Source organism: Marmota flaviventris, chromosome 9, assembly GCF_047511675.1.
Source record: "Marmota flaviventris isolate mMarFla1 chromosome 9, mMarFla1.hap1, whole genome shotgun sequence".
In the NCBI taxonomy this organism is placed as follows: Eukaryota; Metazoa; Chordata; class Mammalia; order Rodentia; family Sciuridae; genus Marmota; species Marmota flaviventris.
In genome coordinates this window covers 95257705-95281152 of record NC_092506.1, presented here as the reverse complement: position 1 = coordinate 95281152, position 23448 = coordinate 95257705, and the positions used below count along the sequence as shown (strand labels likewise).

At 37.3% G+C, this 23448-nt stretch overlaps 1 protein-coding gene across 2 annotated transcripts in view; it reads left to right on the top strand.

The window, feature by feature from the left end:
- Window positions 1-13954: 13954 nt before the first annotated feature.
- Rdx (radixin) overlaps window positions 13955-23448 on the top strand; it is an 82380-nt gene continuing 72886 nt past the window's right edge. The window contains exon 1 of one of the 2 annotated variants that reach the window (XM_071616686.1): window positions 13955-14141. The gene's annotated coding sequence lies outside the window, so the exon portion shown is untranslated. The remainder of the gene's footprint in view (window positions 14142-23448) is intronic. The other variant, XM_071616685.1, reaches the window with a different exon arrangement.

The following is a 23448-nucleotide window of genomic DNA, read 5'->3' as shown; positions in this document are numbered from 1 at the left end:
TAACTTAAGATGGGATGATATTATATTTGTTTTATATCATGATTTTAATTCAACATTATATAATGAACATTTTTTCCCTTTTTCTTTGTATTTGTGTGTGTGTGTGTGTGTGTGCACCCATGCTGTGGACTGAACCCAGAATCTCATGTATATCAGGTAAGCACTCTGCCAGAAAATTGGTTCCAGGACACACCCTATACCAAAACCCACTAGTGCTCAAATCCTTTACATAGGATTGTGTGGTACTTGCATATAACATAGATGCATCCTTTGGTATGCTTTAAACCATACCTAATACAATATAAATAGTTGTTAGATTGTGTTAGTTAGGGAATGATGAAAAGAAAAAAGTCTGTCTGTGTTCAGTATAGATGAAATTTTACCCCCAATTATTTTCCATGTGTGGTTGGTTAAATCCACAGTTGTGAAACTCACAGAAACAGAGGGTCAACTGTAAATTGTAATCATAATTTATATAACATTTCTTGTTTGTGGATATTTAGGTTGTTCTCAAGTTTGCACTTATATGTAATGAACATCTTTGTAAATATGTATTAAACCATGTCTTCTTTTCTTTTTTTAAAAAAGTTTTTTTAGATGTTGATGAATATTTATTTTATTAATTTATTTATATGTTATCCCTAATTTTTCTAGAGTTTTGAACATAAAGGGATGCTGTATTTTGTCTTTATATGTGGTGCTGAGCATTGAACCCAGTGCCTCACACATGCTAGGCAAGCACTCTACCACTGAGCCCCAGCCCCAGCCCCCATGTCCTTATTTTCTTATGTATTCTTAGAAATGGACAGATGATCCAGGAGTATGAATATATTTAGGACTCCTAATTATATTCAGTTTGACACATGATTTGTCTAATTGTATTTTAGGATTATTTTACCAACTTAACAATGATTTTATTCAAAGTGTATAAAGGTATATGAGAGAAACTACCTTACTATATTCTCCAAAGTATTGAATGTCTTGGAACTTTTAAATTCTAATACCATTTTTCTTTTTGTTTAAGGAAATTGCTTGAAAGAAATTATTTTTTTTAGTGTGACATCTTATTCAAAAGATATGAGTCATCTTTTCAGAAAAATGAAAACCAAAGTATCACTTTTATGAGACAAGTAATGCCATAGTCATTAACATTGCATTAAACCTTAAGTCATATATTTCTTTTCTATTCTCATGAGCATGTTAATAATACGTTTATCTTTTGCTAATATACAAATTCTCTAGTGTAAATAGTCTCTGATTCTGATACACAAACAAGTAAAAACTTTGTAAGATTTTGAAGGCATAGTGTGTGAAATAATCTATTCATTTTTTAGTTTAATATTTTAAGCTCAAAAGTTAAAAAATATTAAGGTTTGAAGGTTTCTAGTAAAAAATGTCACTTGATTCAAAGTAGTAATTACTTAGCCACATATCAAGTATGATTTTATATAAATGAACAGTTAAAACTATGAAGAGTCACTCTGTCTAGAATCTAGATAGTTTTCTTGTTTTCAATTTTATTATATCAGAGCTAAAACTGAGACACTGTTTGAGTATATCTTCATTTTTATGTGTATCCTTCAGAATACTGAATCTTCTGGTTCTTTGATGATTCTGACCTCTTGCAAGGAATGGGATATGTCCCTGCTGGTCAAAAGCCATTGAGTATTTAATTTCATATAGTCTGTGATGCTGGAGAGCCCTTGATTCTTAAGAGAATTCAAGTAGGAACAAGGTCCATGAGTCCAATTTCAGATCAGCTTTCAATGGGGATAGTTGGAAAAATAAATAGTAAAGAAGTAGACAAGAAGTTACAATATTTGAAGTGTCTAGAGGCACCTGGTCAGAAAGAAATAACCCAAAATGTGATTTAGAAGTAAATGATGTAACTATGGCATTTACAGGTAAATGGATGGAGCTAGGGAATATCATGCTAAGAGAAATAAGCCAATCCTCCCCCAAATAAAGAATGAATGTTTTTTTTTTTTTTTTTTTTTTTTTTGATATGTGGACACTAATTCACAATGGGGGGTGGCTAGGGAAAAATAGAAATACTTTGGATTAGGCAGAGGGGCGTGGAGGGAGGGGAGGGGGTATGGGAGTAGGAAGGTTAGTAGAATGAATTGGATGTTATTACCCTATGTGCATATGGTTACATGACTGGTGTGTTTCTACTCATGTACAACTAGACAAATGAAAAGTTATACTCCATTTATGTGTGATATGTTAAAATGCATTCTACTGTCATGTATAACTAATTAGAACCAATTTTTTAAAAAAGGGACGTTAATGATGTAGCCAGGCATGGTAACGGTAACACACATTATAATCACAGTGACTAAGGAGACTATGGCATAAGATCACAAATTCAAGGCCAGCCTCATCAACTTAGTGAGAACCTGTCACAAAATAAAAAATAAAATGGGCTAGAGATGTGGTTCAGTGATAGAGCACTCCTGGATTCTCCCCAGTCCTGAAAACTAAAAAAAAGAAAAGAAAGGAAGAAAGAAAGAAAAGGAGGAAGAGGTAGTGATGGAGGAAAAGCAGGTAGTTGGTATATAGCTCAGTGGTATAGTGCTTGCCTAATATGCTCAAGGCCCTAGGTTCAGTCCTCAGTACTGCATTAAAAAAGAAGCAGCAAATGATATATGTATTTATTAGATATAACAATTTTTTATATAATTGTGTTGAAGTTGGGAGTGGTAGCGCACTCCCAGTGACTTGGGAGGCTGAGGCAGGAGGATCACAACTTGGAGGCCAGGCTCAACAACTTAGCAAGGTAGTCAACAACTTAGAATGACCTGTCTTCAAATTAAAAATTAAATAAATGGGCTGGGACTGTAGCTCAGTGGTAAGTTGCCCCTGGGCTCAATAGTAAATAAATAAACAGAAATGATAGCTGTAGGAATCTTCCTCTGATGCCTTATGTGCTTCTTGGTGCTTTTCAAACGCTCAGTAAATGTTTGCTGAGTGAACAAATGATGATCTTAGGGGGAAAATGTATATTTAAATATATATATGTATGTATGTGTGTATGAATATAAATGTTTGTGAATATACATATATTTGTAATAAATATGTATATATTTAAAGTGGAAAATAAAAGAACTTCAAAAAAGGAGAGAGACCTTGGATTTGGATGTTACTCTCAGCACAACCTTAGGTGAGATTTCTGTGTGATGAATGAGGAAATGAACGTGAAGATGATCAGGCTGAGTTTCCCTTGAAATTTAATCCACTGAAGCCTTTTTTGGTCTACTTCCTCTCCTTCTCCTGTTCTTTCCCATGCAGAGTTCTGGGGGGAGGCTGGAAGGGTGGGAAGAAGAATGATGCCTCCCTTCTCAGAGGAAGTAGGCTTCAGAGGCTACAGTCCTGAGACTCAATGAAAGGTCAAGGAATTGGATTGCCTGGATCTAATTTTTACCAAATGAGGGGCCAGAGAAAAGAAAGAAAATTCAAAAAGGCTGACCTAGTTCCATTTTCATTCCAAGAAAAAATGAATGAGTATTACAACTATCAAGCTTTTAAGTCAAAAAAGGTGCCTTCAGGCCAGGCACCAAGGGTAGTTTAGAAGAAAGTTAGAGTTAGATTTGTATCCTCTGGGAGGAAAGAAAGAAAATAGGGGCCAGGCTAGAGATGACTCACATCCTCAGAAGTTTACATCAGCACAGAACTAAGACATCAAAGGCAGGACTAGTTTCTCCGTAAAACTAGATGGGTGTACTCTATTATTTTTCCATCCCTAAGATCATAAAATTACCTTTCCTGAGAATATCTTCTCATGATTGCACACTGCATTTGCAACCTTCTCATTATTAATTCCCGCAGTAACACAGCATGCGTGGGTGTAAATTCTGGCCCCACCGATTACCAGCCCTGTTCATATCTTCCACCATTTATTTCTTCAGAGGTAAAATTTAAATTAAAAAAAGAGAAAGACAAAAGAAAGGAAAAAGGAAGGAAGGAAACTAAGAGAAAGAATACCTTCCACCTGGGTTTGTTGTGAGGATTAAATGAAATAGTGCTCAGAAAGCTGTTAGAAAACAACCTGGCCTATAGCTGGAGGTTGCTAAATCTTGTTGTCACTAATTTGTTTGTGCAAGTGTTTTCGATATTGGGCAGGTCATATGTAGGGGCTCACTGGCTTTCTCAGTGACAGATTAGCCTAGATTTAGAATACTATGACAGAGACTGCTGAAGGTCTACTGCATCCAATGTCTCTAAGGTGCCACTTTGGATCTTTCAGTCTCATTTGTTTCTGGGGCTTCAGCCTCTTGTTCTGGCCTAGGTGTTGCTGAAGCTGGCCAGTTCTGCACCTGCTCCGATTTCATACAGATGCCATGTGATGACGATTCCTCTCATGCCCATGTCATATGCCTGTTGATTCCCTCTCTGAGGCGTCTCTGCTGGGCTGAGGCATGAGATGCCACAGGAGCTGTTCAGTGCCTGCGCACATACAATCGGAATTGCCAGGAAGCCTATAGGGTGACCTCGACAGAAGGGAGACCATGGTTGAATTTCTCCTGTCACCACACATTGACAGACTTCTGAAGTATAATCATTGACACTTCCATTTGAGGACTGTCCTATCAAATTAAGCAGCCAGTTGTGTTTGACTCATTTGCAACCTTCAATAAAGACTCTAGTATTGGCTCCATCTCCTCCCCTGTCTCACCAGCTCCCTCCCCATTTCTGTTTCCCTGGGTTTTTATTTCCTGATAAATGTCAACCTGTACACATTTACTGCTATCGGTGGAAGCCAGGTTAAGATATTTATCACATCTATTCTCCCCTTTTTCTATGTAAGGTAGTACTTTCAATTTTTACTAAGCACATGCCTACTCAGAAAACAGTATAATTTCAAACTTCCAACCTCTCTTGCAGTTAGATTTGGTGATATATATATATATATATATATATATATATATATATATATACACACACACACATATATATATCATACATACACACATATATATATATAATCAACTATATTATTATATATAATTATAGAGGGAAGCAATCTGGGAAATGTCCTTATCTCTCCCCCCTTTTATTCTTTTGCAGTACTGGAAATTGAACTTGGGACCTCCTGCATGCTCCCAAGTGCTCTACCACTGAGGTAAATCTTCAGTTCCTTTTTAAATTTTTATTTTGAGGCCTGGTCTTGTTAAATTTCCCAGTCTGGCCTTGAACTTTGTGATCCTCTTGCCTGAGTCTCCGAAGGAGCTGGGTTTAGAGGTCTGTGTCACCCTGACTTTTAAAAAATTTATTTCTCTTGGCTTTAATGTGAACACGATGGCTGGAGCTGGGCAGCGTTTTCTACCATGAGGTGGAAGCCACATGTTGGGGATGATGGAGCACAGGGATGGTGCTCCTGATGATTAGGCCTATACTGTATCAGCTCTAGAATGCCTATCTGGATATAATTTTAAGGGAGAAAAAAAAATCTATCTTTTTAAAGACACTATTATTTTGGGCTTTCTGTCACTTTTTGCTGAGCTTAATCTTAACTGTTCAAGTAGAAAATTGGCTTTCTATATGAAAAAAATGAGGACAATGGAAGAAAAAATAGCATCAAGTAGCATTTTATATGGCTTGTTATATAGCAGCACTGGATTTAGAATGCTAGTCTGTCTGAATCTAAAGGTCAATGCTTTTATCATTTCATTATACTATTTCTTACAGATTTATACTGTATGAGCCAGATATCCTGTGGTCTGATCACCCTTGAGTTAAAGAATATTGATATTGCAGATTAGCATGGCAAAAACAAACACAGTGTTCACTGGTCAGGAGCCTGGCCTGTCAGTGCTTTACATCCACATTAATACATGTTGCTAATTACAATAGCATTTACTGTGGGTTAGGCCTTGTGCTAAGCTCTCCAAGTAGACCTCTCAAAGCCCTACAGAAATAGCATCATAAGAAGGATGGGTTACAGAGGGCCCCCACACTGGTCTGGGATTCTAGTTAGGAGGCTTACTAGCATTCAGGATTAAAATAATGATAAATAGGAGAATTAGGAAGGAATGGCTTAAAAGATTCATGATTAGATAAGATTAATAGAATTTGATAACTGAGGTAAGTGGGACCTGAACAAGTTCAGGGATACTTGCAATTTTCTGGGATGGATGATTGTTTAGAAGATGGTTTCACAAATTGAGATGTTTGTATACAGCAGAAAGGGGAAGATGAGGATGAGGTGGAGGATGAGGATGAGGTGGGAGGGGAGGACTGCTATGAACACCTATGTAGCAGTATCTCTATAGTACGCTCTTTTAAGGTCTTCAGGGAATAGTCTGAGAAGGGCAATAGCTGGGTCAAATGGTGGTTCCATTCCCAGCTTTCCCAGGAATCTCCATACTGCTTTCCAAATTGGCCGCACCAATTTGCAGTCCCACCAGCAATATACAAGTGCACCCTTTTCCCCACATCCTCTCTAGCACTTGTTGTTGTTTGACTTCATAATGGCTGCCAATCTTACTGGAGTGAGATGGTATCTTAGGGTGGTTTTGATTTGCATTTCTCTGACTGCTAGAGATGGTGAGCATTTTTTCATGTACTTGTTGATTGATTGTATATCCTCCTCTGAGAAGTGTCTGTTCAGGTCCTTGGGCCATTTGTTGATTAGGTTGTTTGTTTTCTTATTGCTTAATTTTTTGAGTTCTTTGTATACTCTGGATATTAGGGCTCTATGTGAAGTGTGAGGAGTAAAGATTTGTTCCCAGGATGTAGGTTCCCTATTTACCTCTCTTATTGTTTCTCTTGCTGAGAAAAAACTTTTTAGTTTGAGTAAGTCCCATTTGTTGATTCTTGTTTGTAACTCTTGTGCTATGGGTGTCCTATTAAGGAATTTGGAGCCCGACCCAACAATATGTAGATCGGAGCCAACTTTTTCTTCTTCTATCAGACACAGAGTCTCTGGTTTGATATCAAGCTCCTTGATCCATTTTGAGTTAACTTTTGTGCATGGTGAGAGAAAGGGATTCAGTTTCATTTTGTTGCATATGGATTTCCAGTTTTCCCAGCACCATTTGTTGAAGATGCTATCCTTCCTCCATTGCATGCTTTTAGCCCCTTTATCGAATATAAGATAGTTGTAATTTTGTGGATTGGTTTCTGTGTCCTCTATTCTGTACCATTGGTCCACCCACCTGTTTTGGTACCAGTACCATGCTGTTTTTGTTACTATTGCTCTGTAGTACAGTTTGAAATCTGGTATCGATATACCTCCTGATTCACACTTCCTGCTTAGAATTGCTTTTGCTATTCTGGGTCTTTTATTTTTCCATATGAATTTCATGGTTTCTTTATCTATTTCTACAAGAAATGCCGTTGGGATTTTGATTGGCATTGCATTGAACCTATAGAGAACTTTTGGTAATATCGCCATTTTGATGATGTTAGTTCTGCCTATCCATGAACAGGGTATATTTTTCCATCTTCTAAGATCTTCTTCTATTTCTCTCTTTAGGGTTCTGTAGTTTTCATTGTATAAATCTTTCACCTCTTTTGTTAGGTTGATTCCCAAGTATTTTATTTTTTTTGAGGATATTGTGAATGGGGTGGTTTTCCTCATTTCCAATTCAGAAGATTTGTTGCTAATATACAGGAATGCCTTTGATTTATGCATGTTGATTTTATATCCTGCTACTTTGCTGAATTCATTTATTAGCTCTAGTAGTTTCTTTGTAAACCTTTTTGGGTCTTCTAGGTATAGGATCATATCATCCGCAAATAGTGATAATTTAAGTTCTTCTTTTCCTATCTTAATGCCTTTAATTTCTTTTGTCTGTCTAATTGCTCTGGCCAGTATTTCGAGAACTATATTGAATAGAAGTGGTGAGAGAGGGCATCCCTGTCTTGTTCCAGATTTTAGAGGGAATGCCTTCAGTTTTTCTCCATTTAGGATGATGCTAGCCTGAGGCTTAGCATATATAGCTTTTACAATGTTGAGGTATGTTTCTGTTATCCCTAGTTTTTCTAGTGTTTTGAACATAAAGGGATGCTGTACTTTGTCGAATGCTTTTTCTGTGTCTATCGAGATGATCATATGGTTCTTATCTTTAAGTCTATTGATGTGGTGAATAACGTTTATTGATTTCCATATATTGAACCAGACTTGCATCCCAGGGATGAATCCTACTTGATCATGGTGCACGATCTTTTTGATATGTTTTTGTATCCAATTTGCCAGAATTTTATTGAGGATTTTTGCATCTAAATTCATTAGGGATATTGGTCTGTAGTTTTCTTTCTTTGAGGTGTCTTTATCTGGTTTGGGAATCAGGGTGATATTGGCCTCATAGAATGAATTTGGAAGTTCTCCCTCTTTTTCTATCTCCTGCCTGTGTTATAAAATATATAATGAATTCTACAAATTCCACATTGCTCTGTATGAGAATCAAATATTTTACATTTAAATTAGATAGGTGAAGAATTTTAGAGCTTGAAGAAAACTTACAGCTGGTATAGTCCAGCTCCCTTATTTACTCGATGAGAAGACTAATAAAAGTGGGAGTGCAGGCAGGAGCACACATACACACAGACTTTTTTCTCCTAGAGTTCTCAGTTTGTCACAGAAAGCTACTGTTGATGAGCCGGTCATTTGGTAGCAATGTTGGAGAGGTGATTCAATGCTCTTTGAGGTTGTCTTCTCGTCCTGAAAATCTATGATGTTTTTTAACAATATGTGGGAAAGGTAAAATATAGGTAACATTCTCTCTTTTAACACTGCTTGTAAGTATGTTACAGAATAGTCCATAAAATCTTTCATTGTCATTTTGTAAATTGTTGGAAAGAACTGGGAATAAAAACTAGTTTAATAAGATTCCCTTATTGAGTCTGTCTCTGCTTTGCTTATTACATACTTCTGAAATTTTATTGCTATTTTTTTTAACAAATGAAACTGTCTTTATTATGTAAACAGAATTAAGTCATAACTTTTACTCTATCTTTGTTGAAGACTAATATGGTCATATCTGTGGACACATGAATTATGTGCTTATCTAATCTGAACCTAGATAGGGAGAGAATAAAAGTAGGAATAAACCTGTGGTTTCCTGACTTGGGTTAGGTACATTAGCCAAAAGATCTCTATTGACTGTACTGAAATTTTATAGCTTATATCAGCAATTAAATGTGTATGGTTTACTAGGCATACAAAGTAAATGATAAGATAGTTGTATTGACTTTGTCTAATTTTACTGAGGGCTATTATGAACATAATGTGAATATGTACTTAAATGTGCAAGATAATATGCATAGTATAAAATATCCTGGTTTCTAATGGAAAATTCTCTTGCATTTCTTTCTATGTATAAAAGTTTTTAAAAATAGTTGTAATTTTGCCTTGTTATAGCAATTTTTTTTTGGGGGGGGCGTACCAGGGATTGAACTCAGGGGCACTCGACCACTAAGCCATATCTTCAGCCCTATTTTGTATTTTTATTTAGAGACAGGGTCTTACTGAATTGCTTAGTGCCTTGTTGTTGCTGAGACTGTCTTTGAACTTGTAAACCTCTGCCTCAGCCTCCGTAGCTGCTGGGATTATAGGCTTGCACCACTGTGCTCTGCTTAGTGTATAATTTTTGATGGAAAAAGATTTTAGTATATTAAGATGCTTTAGACTAATTTAATATCTAACACTGTTTAAAGAACCTTGGCTTATACAAAACTGTATTTTCCAAGAAACAGGTACAGACAGGGGCTGAGGTTGTGGCTCAGCGGTAGAATGCTTGCCTAGCACGTTCGAGGACCTGGGTTCAATCCTTAGCACCACATAAAAATAAATAAAATAAATGTATTAAAAAAAAGAAATAGGTACAAAAGAAAAACCCATTTTAGTATGTTACCTATGTTTGTTTATTTAATGAGTATTTATAGGATGTCTCATTTGCCATAGTTCTTACAGTTCATGGATTTACAGCCACTGCACATATACATTTATCCCTAGATTATCCATATACACTTAAAGTCAGCATGTTCCCCACCTGCCTTTTTTTTTAAAGAAATTAAAGTTGTTGATATAACTTTATTTTTATTTATTTGTAGTAGTGCTGAGAATCAAACCCAGTGCCTCACACGTGCTAAGAAATTAGTTCACTACCACTGAGCTACAACCCCAGCCCCCCACCTGCCTATCTTGATCTCTTCAGTTCCCCTCTGTTCTGTACATACTCCCTGTTTACCTTACTGAAACCCACTGGAAACCCTGAAATCATTTCCACTTCTCCTTCTATAGTACAAAGTCTATCTCCAAATATTTTAACAGACTCTCTCTTTTCTTCACCTTCAACCTCCCAAGTTCAGACCTCATTTTCTCTTGCATGGGCTTTTGTAGCCAAGCTATCTACCTGAGGTGTCCCTGATGACCTCACTATCTACTCTCATTGTCCTTGAATCAAGAATTCCAGCTGGATGCCAGTTACTTACTAAAAATATAAACTATTCATTAATACCTCTATGGTGTTAATTAATACCTCATCCTTTTTCCTCAAGGTTGAAGGGCAAATTCTGCATTGCCCAAATGGATCTCAACTTACCTCTCTGGAACCTCTGGAAATAACACACTTACAACCAAGCATCAACTTCATCTTATTACTCAGTGTCCAAGGCTGGTTGCCTTTCCTCTGCTTCTCCTCTCATGGAACTTTCTAACATGCCTTCCTCTTATCACCTCCCGTGCTGTGGTATTCTCTTCTCTAGGCAGTTAATTGCCTTTTTTTTCTATCTTCCTGGATGCTCTGTATCTGACTTCACTATAGCTAGATTGACAGCAATGTTTGTATTTCCAATTACTGTACAAGAGGACAGGAACCCAGTCTTATTCAAACTAACAAGGGGCCTGCAAACTAATGTTTGTGCTAGGTCAAAAACCTTCCATTTATAAACCATTCTTGCAAAAATGAAATATATATATATATATATATATATATATATATATATATATATATATATATATATTTTTTTTTTTTTCCCCTTGGAGGAATGGTGTGTGTGCTGGGCATTGGACCTAGGGCCTTGAGAATGCTAGGCAAGTGCTCTACCATTGAGTATATCTCCAGCCTTCAAGGAATACTTTTATATGTGTTGGTGAGGCAAATGCTTTTTTGTTTTTTCCTTAAAGTTTACTTTTTAGTTTTAGCTGGACACAATATCTTTATTTTACATTTTATGTGCTGCTGAGGCTCGAACCTAGTGCCTCATGCATGCTAGGCAAGCACTCTACCACTTAGCCACAATCCCAGCCCGGAGGCAAATGCTTTTATAACTATCAGTGGAATTCCAGAATTCAGAATAAACCAATATATTGTGGTGAAGTACAAACAGGATTATAACAGACATATTTAATAGACTGATTTGAGTCTTTCTTTTAAAAACATATTATGGGCTTCATAAGTAGACTTCTTGTAATTACTGATTAATACCAGATTTTTTTTTTCTGAAACACAATAGTTTTAGCAAATGTGATTCTTTTCCACTTTGAAATTTGAACTGTTAGAATGACAACGGGAAAGATAATTGTCAATTAAATCTCCAATATTTCATTAAAAGTGCATATACTTGATATAAGGAACAGTACAGAACAATAATGATGTGTGTAGATGACATCTGAATCCATGGTAAACATGATCTTGACCATAAAATTCCACTAGCTCAGTTCACCACAATTATTATTAGAAAAGAGTGGCTTTGTTGCTTTTGTGTAATCAGATAAAAATATTTTTAACACTATAAAATGCAGAAAAAAAAAAGAGATGGAAATAGGAAATAAAAATGCCCATAGAAACATCACCCAAAGACAACTATGAGGTTCAAGTTTTCTTTTTGCTGATACTTCATGAATTTTTGAACATAATGGTGGTCATAATGCATGCATAGTTTCATAATTTATTTTTCCCCCACTTAAAATGTTGCTATGTTGTTATATACATTCATATTTAAAATTGTTACTTAAAATGCTATAGAGTAAATCCAGCTATTTAGAAACTTAGTTTCCATATATTTTTGATCTTATAAAATATTGTGATATGGAATTTATGAATTAAAGTTTTTGCTCTACTTCAGATTATTTCTGGAAGAATCCCAGACATGGGATTGTGGGTGGTAAGATTTATGAATTTACTTAAAGATTGAATCACAATGCCAAATTGCTTTCTAAAGAGGTTATTTCAGTTTACATTCCCACTCACACTGTCTGAGATTACCATTTTTATCTCACCAGCCTTGAATATTTACTAATACCATCATCAACTGAAATGTTACAACTTCTGTTCTATTTGCTGTTACAGAGGACAGAAGAAAATCAAGTCTTTGGATGCAAATATTTATTTGGGTTTGGTCATAGTTCAGCCACTTCCTAGCAGGTTTACTTTGGATAAATTACTTAATGCTTTTGAGGATCTCTTTATTCATTTATTTTTTAAAAGTTGACACTAGTTTTCATCCCAAACACAGGGTTGTTATAATCATTAAGAGTCCTGTGAAAGCTTTTCTCACTTGTACCTGATACATGCCCAACAAGAGTGAATCCTTCATTTTCAGTTGCAAAAGGGTGTTACAGACTTTTGATTGGTGTACTACTTACGAATTTTCATAATACTTTGACCATCTTAATGCGTGTAACCTGATGTAGAAGGCTGAACAATTCCCTAGATAATTTTTGAGTCTCCGGAGACAAAGGAGTTATCTTTTGGTGGTCTCTAAGAACCACATAAACCTGTTTGATTACAAAGCACACACCTGGTTCCCATCCTGGAGGAATTTGCAATCTAAAGGCCTTTGAGTGTAACCCTGGAGTCTCTTGGGGCTTTTAATTGTTCAGAAAGGTCTCCAAAGGGCAATGGTGGAAACTCACTGAAGAGGAAACTTAGTGAAAGTGATCTGGAGAGAGTTCCTGGAAAAGCTACTGTCTCAATGAAGGCAAATGCAAAGGCAGGAAGGATATGAATTACTTGTCCTATAAAAGTTAAATACACTCTTGAGTTTTATTGGAATTTAAGGTTTATTTACAAAAGATAAACTAAAGCATTGCAAACCGGTTAAGCCAGGCTAATCTGATTTTGTGCACTTGCTGTAGCACGTTTTACTCTGAATCCCAGTGGAAATACTGAAGGGAGGCAGCTTGGAGAGTATAACACTGTTCCAGAAGTGAGAAGAGGCTCTATGTAGTCTGTTACTAACTGAAATGAGTGGACTAGAGTTAAGGCTCTCTCCAAACCTAAATAATTTAGCTTTAGCTGCTCTTTTGAGTTTCTACTTCCAACTTTTTCTTCTCAACCCGCTCCTTTTAAGGGCCAAGGAATGTCATTGATAATAAAAATGATCACACATCCTGGCTTGGATCAAAACTCGCACTTCTGATTGGTGTCATATCCACTGAGGTTTTGGGTGAATTTACAAATTGCCTCCGAAAAAAAGCAAGCTTTTCCAGTAGGTTAAAACCTACCAAAATAATTTAAACGTTATTTTTTGCAAAGACAAGTTCCTCTCAGGTAGGCCCATTTCTGTCTCCTACTCCAGGATTTTCAAGCAGAGCGGCCAAGTAACGCGCTCCACCGGCTGCCGGATTCCCCCTGGGAAGAACGCCTCCCCGGGGGCGCTGGAAAAGCCCTCAGTGAGTTCGCTGGCAACAGCGGGAGTTTCAAGTTTCCACTCGCGGGGGAGGCGGCGGGCGCACTCCAAGCTGGGCGGCTCCTCTACCCTTTGCCGCAGGCTTCTCTCACGCCCGGGGCTTCCTGCAAGGATTTGCCCCTCTTGACGTGTGCCCAGATTCCCCAGGGACCCCGGGCCCGCAGCCTCTTTCCCGCCTTGGCTGCCTCAGACCGCGGCCTGCGGCTGAAAGGCCCCGGGCGGGGCGGCCCTCACGGCTGCCGCTGGGTTGGCGCTCAGGCCGCCGCGCGAGGCCCGCTGGCCGGGAGGGGGAGGCGGGGGGCGCGGGGCAGCCCCGCCTTTCCCCCGAGGAGGCGCCGGGCGGCCATATTGCGGAGCTGTCTGCGGTGTCGGCGGCGCCTCTTCTCTCCAGCTGCCCGGCGCTCTCACCACCACCTCTCCCTCCCTGCCGCAGCCCCAACGCCTCGCGCCGCTGCGCAGCGCCCCAGCCAGTCGGCGCGCGGGCAGGAACCGCTCGCTCTCGGGTAAGCCACCGGCGCCCTCCCTTTCCTCTCCCGGGCTTCGCCGCAGACGTTGAGGTGACGGCGAGAAGTTGCGGGGCCCTTGCTGCCCGGCGGTGGCGCCGGCGCCCGGGCCTGGCGCGCCTTAGCTCGCGCCCCGCGGGCCGAGGCGCCGCCGCCTTGTCGACCCAGCCAGGCCGCTCCCGGAGCTGGCGGGAGCCGCGAGGCCCGGCCGAGTCGTGGCGGGCCGCGGCCCCACAGTGCCCAGTTCGGGCCGAAGTCCCCGGCAGCCGCGCGTTTCTCCTCCGGGCGCGGCGTGGGATCCGCCCTTAGCGTCGGCCTCGCACCCCCAGACCCGGGGAGGTCGGACTGGGCCGCGGGCTTGGGCCAGCACGTCCATGGGGGTATTTGAAAAATACTGATAATAAGGGCATGTAGGATTCTGTTTTGCCATGTAGGGAAGGCATTGATCAGAACTTCTCCCCGACCTCCAGTCTGAAAGTAAGGGTGTTGAATTACTAGACAGCGTGCGTTCCTCCCTAGTGGCAAAAAGCTTGTTGCATTACAGGCTTTGGGGCGCCAGTTGCTCCCGCCGCCTGCACCCGCGAGGCCAGGCCCGCCTTCCCGCCGCCGCTGTACCTGCTGCTGCTGCTGCTACTGCTGCGGGGCGCTAGGAGCCCTTTAACTTTCTTGAGCCCTTAAGCCGCCCAGTTTATTAGCTCAGCCCCCACCAGAAAAGTTGAGTGCATCACAGTCCCCTTTCCTTTACCGGGTTCTGAGCTCAATTCCCTAGCTAACTTTGAAAGGGGGCAGTACGTTAGTTATTTCAGTTTAAATGGAGCACATCAGTTGCTACACAGATGTCATTTTTCTTTAAAAATCCCCAGGATTTGTTTTTCCTCAAAGAGTGGTTATTAATGAGGTTGAAAATATGTTAAAAAATCAATTTCATCAAAAAATAGATTTTAATATAGTTGAGATTTTACAGAAGACATGTTTAGGAGCTCCACAGCAGTCCTGTGTAAGACTGGCATGATGTAAATGTAAAAGTCCAAGATAATGAGGGTTTATTTGATAAGCGAGTACTTGGACATAGACATTGCAATCTATTGTTGACGGAGCATACAGTTTTTAGAACACTAAATACTCTTTCATATGATGGACGGGCTTAGAATGAACAATTGTCCCGTTCATTTTGCTGGATAAATAATGGCTTAGACCATTTGCCAAAACAGCATCATTAGATTTGAGGAAAGAGACTAATATTTAGGATTGCAGGGTTTTTTTGAGGAGGGGTTGTTTTGTTTTGTTTTCAGTATTTGCTTTTACCAGTATATCTTCTAGAGAAGATGATAATTAAAATATGACAATGTAGAGCACTTCTTTTGAGAAATTGTATGCTGTTTAAAGGATTGCAGTTTCTTAATCATTTTTAAACTGTAGTTTGGAATTTAATAAGCAGATGATAGTGAGGAATGAATAACATTGGAATTGAGACAAAATTTGATTATGACACTTAAAAATGTTAAATTCTTGCTATCATGGATCATATACATTGTTTTGTTCACTTCTTTATCCATACACATGAAGAACGTGTAGGAGGGGTTCAGACATGTCATTTATTTGGTGTGGGTAAAATATGTTGAGTCTGTCCTACTTTTTGGAAATTGTGATTACTTAACTGGAAATTAAATTGATTATTGTTTTCCTTGTGATGGTAAGAAATGACACACTTTGCAGTTCTTTCTCTCTTGCTAATTGTCAGTAGTCTCAGGGATTGGAACAAAGGTTTTTTTTTTGTTGTTGTTGTTGTTTATTGCTTCACCATTCCCAACAACAGAATTGGACTTTTTTAATATTCATATTTATCTTTGGCAGGCTGTTGAAGTGAGAGTCTTTGTATATTTTGCTTTCAGTTCACCGTCTTTTAATATAATCAACAACAACATATTCTACAGTAGTAGAATCTGAAATGTTGAATGATGGTGGAAATATTGTTTTTTTTTTTTTAAATTTATTTTTAACTTACCGAATTTTAACTTAAACCATTTAAAGATGAGGGCCAATTTTAACCATTATCTCTCGAAGACCAATAAGATTGTGAGGACTGGCTGGGTGTGGTGGTGTATGCCTATAATCTCAGCTACAACGGAGGGCTGAGGCAGGGGGATTGCAAGTTTGAGGGCAGCCTCAATAATTTAGCTGGACCCTGTCTCAAAGTAAAAAAAATAAATGGTCTCTGAATATAGCTCAGAGGTAAAGCGCCACTGGGTTCAATCCCCAGTGCTACAAAAAACAACTGAAAAAAAAAATTATGAAGACCCAAGCAGTACTGATGAAACATGTCTCTGTAGAGAATAGCTAATAGTCTTATCTTTTTTTTTTTTTTTTGTAATGCTGAGGTTCATACCTGGAGCCTTGTGCATGCTAGGTAAGCACTATCACTGAGTCACATCTTCAGCCCTTAGAGTATGGCTGGTAGAAGTTCATGTTACTGCTGTGCACCTGGGAAGTCTAGGAAGTCACCCTTTCTTGGATGGTTTGGACCCTCCTGTAGACCAAAAGCTGGTGGGCACTACTTGATCCTATTGCTGGGTACAGGATCCAGTAGAGCTGGATTGGGTTGCTATAGACTCTACCTTTACAGGTTACTTTAAGGTTCTTGGTATTTATTGATCAGTAGAGGCTGTTCTAGGAACTTCTCAGACTTCTATAGCCAGAGTATGTTCATCTGTTTGGTGTTAAAGGTGTTCACTCTGATCTCAGATGGTTCCTCCATCTCTAGGCTGTTTTAGAGAAATCCTGCCTGTTCTATTCATTCAAGTTCCTGGTATTTTTATTAAAATTTATATTAAATGTATATCTTAATGTTCACAACTATAAATTAATTTATTTTTATGGCAAAGTTAAAAAACCCAGAGAGATGTAAAGGGAAAGTTAAAAGTTCTCTTCACTCTCCAAACTCCCCAACGCTTCCAACCCCTTTTCCAGTCCTGTTTTTCATAGTTAACAATTGTTAGTAATTCTTGTATATATAGAAAATACCAATTCTTATGCAAGGATAAACATTCTTGATATCCCTTGTGATTTTAAAGTTTGTTAAAATAAGATTATATTGTAAAAACACTAAAATAGTGTTTATTAATTATGTTAAATACTAAATCGTTTCTCACATTTTCATCATTTGAATGAATTCATGAAATAGAATTTGCTGTACTCGGAAGTGTTTGTGTAAGTGCATATGCAAATTTTCTTGACTAATGATTAAAGGTGAAATTCACTTTGTTTTTTTTCTAGAGTATGACTAATAGTGAACAACAACAACAACAAAAACCACATGGTGTCCTTTTAAAACAAGGGTCGTAGCCAGGCATGGTGGCATATGCTTGTAATCCCAGCAGCTCAGGAGGCTGAGGCAGGAGGACTGTAAATTCAAAGCCAGCTCATCAACTTAGTGAGGCTCTCCGCAATTAATGAGATCTGTCTCAAAATATAAAAAGGGATGGGGTTGTGGTTCAGTGGTTAAATATCTCTGGGTTCAATCCCTGGTACTGAATAAAATAAAATAAAGATTCATGATTTGGGTTAGTGAAATGTCCATGTAATATGTGGTTGTGGTTGTTTTTGTCTGAAAACTATTAAGAATAATGATCTATGTGATTCACTATTTATTCATTCCATTTAATAGAGAACTCTAGTGTCAACTTCCTTCAAGAAATGGTTCTTTTGGATTGGGAGTTGTGTAGTGACCCCTCACCCCCCACTAAATAGCTGTTATATATAGCAATCCTTATAAATTCACTAACTTAAAATGCTTAGTTATACTTCATAGATATTCTAAATTTGTGTATGAGTAAGTTTTGCATTTTTTCCTTCTGTAATATATTGGTGACTTTTTCACAGTTTAATTCTAAATTACACGTACTAAATCAGATCCCGCACCTTGAGTACAGGGGGATTGAACCCAGTGGCACTTTACCACTGAGCTGTATCACCATTTCCAACCTATTTTATTTCTTGAGACAAGGTCTCACTAAGTTGTGGAGGCTGCCTTGAACATGTGATGCTTCTGCCTCTGCTTCCTGAATTGCTGGTATTACAGGTGTGCTTCTGTGCCCAACTGTACTAAGTTTTAATTTATGTGTATAAACAAGGCAAATAAACTTTTTACATCGAGTAATCTAATGATCAAGAAATGCTGGTTACTTTTCTTCATAATTTATATACATTTGAAATAAGCTATTTTTGAGTTCTAGTAAAGTTGATTTGTTTGAAAGAGAATTCTTGCTAGTAGCCATTTTAGAGCAGGGGCCAGCAAACTATGGCCAGTGTACCAAATCCAACCTACTTGTCTCTTGTTGTAACTGAAGTTTTATTGAAACATACATGCCTTTTCTTTACATACTGTCTGTGGCTGCTTTTGAGCCACAAAGGCAGAAACTATATAGCTCACAAAACCTGAAATATTTACTATCTTTTCCTTTATAGAAAAACTTTGCTAACTCCTGAGTTAGAGTAAAAAATATCATTTTGAAAGACTATTTTAGATACAGTATCAAAAAAGAAGTTACTGTTTTCTCCAAGATTATAGAGTATATAAAGTTAGTACCTTCTAATTGATACAAGATACTTTCCCTCTATGTTTTAGGTGATCTCTAAGGGCTTTCTGGACCTTACATTCTTTTTTCATGTGTGAAAAGTTGAAGTTAAATAGGATCGACTACAGGTGAATTTGTGAACAGTTTTTGGTTTTTAGCCCTTACAACATTTAAGATGCTTTGGATACAAATAATAACATTTTCAAATTGCCTTAAACAATAAGGAAATCTAATATCTTATATGAGAAAGTCCAGAGGCTCAAGAATGGCTCAGTATTCTTGATAATTGCCAATCTGAGATGAAATCTTAGTTTTGATTTGCATTTCTCTAATTGCTAAAGATGTTGAACATTTTTTCATATCTTTGTCGATTGACTATTTATTCTTCTGTGAAGTGTCTGTTTAGTTCCTTAGCCCATTTGTTGATTGAGTTATTTGGTTTTTTTTGTGTGTGTTAAATTTTTTTGAGTTCTTTATATATCCTGGATATTAATGCTTTATCGAGGCACATGTGGTAAAGATTATGGAACCAATCTAGGTGCCCTTGAAGAGATGAATGGATTAAAAAAATGTGGTATGTACATATATGATGGAATATTACTTAGCCTTAAAGAAGAATGAAATTATGGCATTTGCCAGTAAATAGATTGAGCTGGAGAATATCATGCTAAGTGAAATAAACCAATCCCCAAAACCCAAACGCCGAATGTTTTCTCTGATATGGGGATGCTAATTCACAATGGCAGGGGTATTAGGGAAGAATAGCATTACTACCGTAGATTAATTAAGTAGAGGGGAGTGAAGTGGGGGAGGGGATGTGGAGGTAGGAAGGATAGTAGGTACAATGGATCAGACATTATTCCCTATGTACATATATAACTATATGACTGGTGTGATTCTACATCGTGTATATCCAGAAGAATGAGAAATTATACTCCACTATATGTGAGGCATCAAAGTGCATTCTACTGTCAGTGTAACTAATTAAAACAAATCAAAAATAAAAAAGAATGGCTCAGCAATATCACCAAAGCCCAGTTTTCCTTCTAGTTCCAGCCTGTGTTCTTACCTGCTGACTTCACACTAAGGCCGCTTTTCCCTTGTCCCATATGGCTGTTGTAAGGACTAGTGTCTTATTCAGATACAATAATAAAATGAATGAAGGGGACTGTATCTTTTCCAGAAGTGCCTGCAAAAGATAATTCTTCAACTTATTGACCAGGATTGGGGCATATACCATATCTAACAAGTGATTGACAAGGGAAATGGAATTGCCCTTTCTTCTAACTCTGTTTCCATTAGACTGTTTTCCTTAGTCATATACTACCTGTCTTGAATTCTTTCTTGCCGCCAACCAAAATCAGATCCAAGATTGACCTGTCATACATAATCATACATAATTAAGTATGAACATGTGCGCTCACATCTTCTTGGACACAAAATGTAGTTAAATTATGGAATGAAAAACATTGACTACTGTTTAAGTACTTGACAAATTATAGTTCATGAACTAAACCCCTCCTGCCTATTTTTGTGAACAACGTTTTATTTGAACACACTATGCTCATTTGTTTACTAATGTATGGCTGCTTCTTGCTTTACCAGCTACTTGAAAACAGAGATGATATGGCTTACAAAAGCTAAAATGTTTGTTTACCTGACCTTTTACAAAAAAGTTTGATGACTCTTGCTTTAAGGTATTAATCATACATTGAGATAGAATCATGTGCCAAAAAATTCTTTGCATTTTAGGCTGGAAAAATGAATAAGATATTAAGGAGTTCCACTCCCTAGAGGGAATATAGATATGCCATATTGTATGTCTTTTTAAAATTTTTTTTTGTATATGTAGATGGACAGAATGCCTTTATTTTATTTGTTTATTTTTATGTGGTGCTGAGGATCGAACCCAGTGCCTCACGCAAGCTAGGCAAGCACTCTGCTACTGAGCTATAGACCCAGCCCTTGTGTGTCTTAAAGTGTGTTACATGCTATGGTAGTGGTTTGTATAAAGTAGAATATTCATTGTAATAATGTTGCAACCATTCTTCTGTGATATGAGTTCTGGATATTTCTTCCTACTTAATTTTTTTTTTTTTAAAGTCTTCCCATTGTTTGTGTAAATTGGTTGTCTTTCAGTAAGCTAACCAGAGTGGATGTATTTGTCATGAAAAATCTCCCTTACAGGAGAAGTCTCAGCTATGGTTAATTGACTCAAGAACCCCTGGGTCTTTAGGGAGTGTGTGAGATGGATTAAATTTTGATAGCTACCACGAGGACTCTTGATATTTAAGCTGTTTATAGGTTCTACACTTAGAAAAACTATATAAAGTTAGTTTGTCAGTTAAGCAAAGGTAGTTTATATTCAGAAGACTTACTACTTATATCTAATCAATATACAGCATGATAATTATAGTTCTTGTTAAATGTGTCCAGTTAACTAGCCTTTAAATTTATTTTCGTTGTTGAATTAAGTGGAATTATTTAAACAGTTTTGGATAGAGATAATATAGACTTGAATTTGGGAAAACTAGTTGTGAAAACCTTTTCTTTTCTTTTTTTTTTTGTGGTTCTGGGAATTGAACCCAGGGCCTTGCACCTCCTAGGCAAGAGCTTTATCACTATGCTACTTCCCCAATCCTGTTTTAAAGTTTTACTCTGAGTCAGGTCTTGCTAAATTGCCTAGGCTGGCCTCAGATTTGGCCCTCATTTTCCAGAATAGCTGGAATTAATAGGTTTGTGCCACAGCCTCTGGCTTAAAGCTTTTTCTTATGTTGTCTCAGTGTTTATTAGCTTCATCATTTTATAACGTTAAAATAAGAGGAAAATATTGCCCTTGACACCAATCAGCAGAAAAAAATGATCATTTTTTTTTTTTTTTGTAAGCTTAATTCAACAAAAGCAGCAAATATTGAGGACTTATTGTGAGACAGGAACCATTCCAGCTTCTTAAAATGGAGGTTAAGGGTATTCATGATAGTAGAATTACCCTGTAGAAATGCTGTATACTTTTAATAATATTTAATAAATTAATTAATGTTCTGTTTAGAAAAATCAGTTGTATCTGTATACAGTTGGTTTTTTTAGAACATATAAAGTGTAGAATTATTTGTGAGAATTTCTTCAATTTGTGTGCTGCTTTCCTGCTACATATGACTTCATGAACCTGTTTTTATTTTACTATTTTTAAACACTTATTATATGAATTTTTAATGTTTTTATAAATGTAGAATGATTGCCTTTTGGCATTTGAAACTAATAATTACAAGTGTATTATTTGCCTTTCTGTTCACCTAAAGAACAACACAGATATATTTTAAATTTATAAGACTCTTTTAGAGGAGAACCTAAATTCAGTGTAAAATTGTGTTTTAACTATCGTAGTTCTGCTATATATTTGAGTTTTAGAAATTTGCTCTGTATTTTCATTTTTTCAAAAATGTTGAATATTTGGTTTCCTTGAAAATACTCTTAAAGCAGATACCATGTCTATATTAGCTAGTACTTAATGTCTTACTTAGAATTGTAAAACACCCTTACAGGAAATCAAATGATAGAAGTGATTATACCACTTAATCATATGCCCTTAACGACAAATTTAGAAGTAGTCTTTCTACTTGATACTAGTAAAGGAGAAAGCTTGAACAGCCTGCTTTTTGAAAAGTGTTATTGTTTAAAATGAGCTTGTCTAGAATGATATTTTAGAAAAGCAGACGAGGATGGTCAAAATCCCCAATACTAGGATTTTAGGACTCTGACTCTGTTAACTCACCTCATGACTTTGGGCAAGTCACTTATGTGAATCTTAATTTCTTAATAGAAGGATGAAATATTGGAATACCTGTATAGGGCAGGAAGAGGAAGGGCAGTTATTAAGAAGATTAGGTAATATAGGTCAAGAATCTATAGAATGAGCACTACCCTTCTTGCTCTTGGTATTACTTTTTTAACTTGGAAATGGGGCTAAATTTTTCTCTTTGCTTTATCTTGGGATCACATGGCATTTCATAGGCCAAAATGCACTATTATTGGATTCAGTATTAACACTGAGATAAAAATATAATAAACATAGTCCTTTATATATTTTTTGGATCTGGGATATGTGAGCTTGGTAGGGGGGCATTGTATCTCTACGCATTTTCTTCCATAATGATTGTAGGCAATGGTAGCATTAGTAGTACCAGAGACTCTTTTCATTAGAAATTGCAGATATTTTTTATAATACACTAAAATTCTCTCAAGATGACATTTATATTCATCTTTACTTACAAATTTGGTTACTAGATGCATTTGTAGATACTGTTGTTTAAAGCATTAATAAAGAAGCACATACATTACTATGGCCTAAATTTGTGTTTTTTGTATTTCAATGTAACTGGTTTCTTTTGTAACTTAATGCATTATTTCCTGCACTTAAAAATAATTTTCTAAGAGGAGATCCATAGGCTTCCCTAGAGTGTCCCATGCAGGGAAAAATACCCAAATGATAAAGAACTTCTTTTGCTAATGATGTTCCTATGTTGCTTTGACTGCCAGAGTTACCGTATTAGTTCAGTTTATGTTTGTCTTTATAGTACTGCTTTCCTCAATAAATGGCCAGAGTTCTTCTGAAAGTTTAAGGAGAGAGCATTTGATCAGAGATCATTTGAATCTCAAAAGGCGGAAAAAAGGTTTTGGGAAAAGAATATCTTAAAGGTAAAATTAGGCACTCTGCTGTAAATTATTGAAGCTTC